The sequence below is a fragment of the Triticum aestivum genome, chromosome 5A, assembly GCF_018294505.1.
Source record: "Triticum aestivum cultivar Chinese Spring chromosome 5A, IWGSC CS RefSeq v2.1, whole genome shotgun sequence".
NCBI classification, from domain to species: Eukaryota; Viridiplantae; Streptophyta; class Magnoliopsida; order Poales; family Poaceae; genus Triticum; species Triticum aestivum.
In genome coordinates, this window is record NC_057806.1 from 30,753,537 (window position 1) to 30,756,551 (window position 3,015).

Below are 3,015 nucleotides of genomic sequence, written 5' to 3' on the forward strand. Positions count from 1 at the left end.
TAACTACAACATGGTCTCAGGCACAAGCAATACACAAGACCCCTTGATCTTGCTATCCTAAACCTCAACAAGTTCCTGAGGGCTTTGCCTCCCCACATCTCCTCCGTTCTAGCCACCTGCCGCCGCCGGAGGAAGCCGTCGAGTGAAACCCCTCATGGCGGATAGCAGTCAGCGGGTCCTCGCCTCCTGTCTTCTCTCGTGATGGGAGACCTCCGGCCTATATGCGTGTCCGTCGGTCCTGGAAGTCAAGCATGGATGACAGAGCATGGACGCCGGGGCGATGACCCTGGGATTCTTAGTGGTGGCTTGTGGCCGCGGCTATGCGGGCAGCCGGTGCTAGCCTGGCAGCGGTGCCTATGGCTTGGCCACTCAGTTCCTCGGGCCAGCGGGTTGGGTCTTTGGGCCAAAGCCCAACTAAAATTCTAAAATTCTCTTGGCCCATTCATTCACACATGTGAGTGGTGTGAGTGGGACTAAAGTTTAGTCCCATCCCGAAAGTTGAGTGAGACTTGCATATCTTTATAAGGTGAGCTCTTCTACCACTTGTATGAGCATGAGAAGAGAAGATCTACACGTGCGCTCCTCCTCCTCGCTCGCCTCGGCGGCGGCGGCGCGGGTTGCGGGAATGAGCCGAGCTAAGGACAGAGCTATGCATTGCGCCGCCACACAAGTCTTCTCCATCCCTCCTTTTGGCGTGCACCGCGAGAAGGGGCAGCAGGCCTCCGAAACCACATCTCTCGTGATCGTGATTCTGTCCTTCCTGTTCGAGATCGTGGTAGAATTCATGTTTCTAGTTTGTGCCCTAGATTCAATCTGTTCATCTACTATGCTAGTCCATATGATTAGTTTAATCTTTGTTTGCTTTGTCATGATTTATTTACTATTTACTCGGATTAAATCTTGTAGTAACTTGCTCATATTTTCAACGGGCTACAGCGTGCGGCGGGTCTGGGGGTGATCGTCTCGTCAGCTAGATGGGAGGTCGGCCGCGGCTAAGCAGGTTGCGGCGCACGAGGGATTTAGGACCTTGTGCCTGGATCTGAAGGCCGTGGCGGCATCTGCCATTGTTACGGGCGATGTCAGCGGCTGGCGCGACAGTGGGTGCTCGCTGGTAGCACTCAAATTTGGGGTGGCGACCCCTCTTCTTTGAAGGTGGCGCCCTTGGTGGTTTCATGGACAACTCCGTGGTTGGATCTTGAGGTGGTGATGGCCTTTTCAAGTCTGGTGGCGGTAGGAGACATCCCCTCCATCAACAGATCGGGTGTGATGCGGCTCGGCAGGTGACACATGCGTCTCTTTCAGAGACGCGAGCAATGCCTGTTGCTGGCAAGTGTTGCTGTCGGCGGATGCTACCCACGACGTCGCATGTGGAGCGTCAAGTCATGCCTGCTACCGTGCTACCTCTTGAGCATGCGTTGGTTTTCCCTTGAAGAGGAAAGGGTGATGCAGCAAAGTAGCGTAAGTATTTTCCTCAGTTTTTGAGAACCAAGGTATCAATCCAGTAGGAGACTACACGCAAGTCCCTCGTACCTGCACAAACAATCAAGAACCTTGCAACCAACGCGATAAAGGGGTTGTCAGTCCCTTCACGACCACTTGCAAAAGTATGATCTGATAAATATAATAAGATAAATATTTTCGGTATTTTTGTTGTATAGATTGAAAAGTAAAGATTGCAAAATAAACGGTGACAGAAATAGCTAGTTGATGGGAGATTAATATAATGGAGAATAGACCCGAGGGCCATAGGTTTCACTAGTGGCTTCCCTCATGATAGCATAATCTACTATGGGTGAACAAATTAATGTCGAGCAATTGATAGAAAAGCGAATAGTTATGAGAATATCTATGCATGATCATTATATAGGCATCACGTCATTGACAAGTAGACCGAAACGATTCTACATCTACTACTATTACTCCACACATCGACCGCTATCCAGCATGCATCTAGAGTATTAAGTTCATAAGAACAGAGTAACGCATTAGGCAAGATGACATGATGTAGAGGGATAAACTCAAGCAATATGACATAAACCCCATCTTTTTATCCTCGATGGCAACAATACAATACGTGCCTTGCTGCCCCTGCTGTCACTGGGAAAGGACACCACAAGATTGAAAACAAAGCTAAGCACTTCTCCCATTGCAAGAAAGATCAATCTAGTAGGCCAAACCAAACTGATAATTCAAAGAGACTTGCAAAGATATTTAAATCATGCATAAAAGAATTCAGAGAAGAACCAAATATTGTTCATAGATGATCTTGATCACAAACCCACAATTCATCGGATCTCGACAAACACACCGCAAAAAGAATTACATCGAATAGATCTCCAAGAGAATCGAGGAGAACTTTGTATTAAGATCCAAATAGAGAGAAGAAGCCATCTAGCTAATAATTATGGACCCGAAGGTCTGAGGTAAACTACTCACACATCATTGCTACCTCTTGAGCACTGCGTTGGTTTTCCCTTGAAGAGGAAAGGGTGATGCAACAAAGTAGCGTAAGTATTTCCTTCAATTTTTGAGAACCAAGGTATCAATCCAGTAGGAGGCCACACGCAAGTCCCTCGTACCTACACAAACAAATAGGAACCTCGCAACCAACGCGATAAAGGGGTTGTGACGCCCCCGATTCAATCGTACACTAATCATGCACGCAAATGTGTACGATCAAGATCAGGGACTCACGGGAAGATATCACAACACAACTCTACAAATAAAATAAGTCATACAAGCATCATAATACAAGCCAGGGGCCTCGAGGGCTCGAATACAAGTGCTCGATCATAGACGAGTCAGCGGAAGCAACAATATCTGAGTACAGACATAAGTTAAACAAGTTGCCATAAGATGGCTAGCACAAACTGGGATACAGATCGAAAGAGGCGCAGGCCTCCTGCCTGGGATCCTCCTAACTACTCCTGGTCGTCGTCGTCAGCCTGCACGTAGTAGTAGGCACCTCCAATGTAGTAGTCGTTGTCGACGCTGGCTCCTGGCTCCTGGACTCCA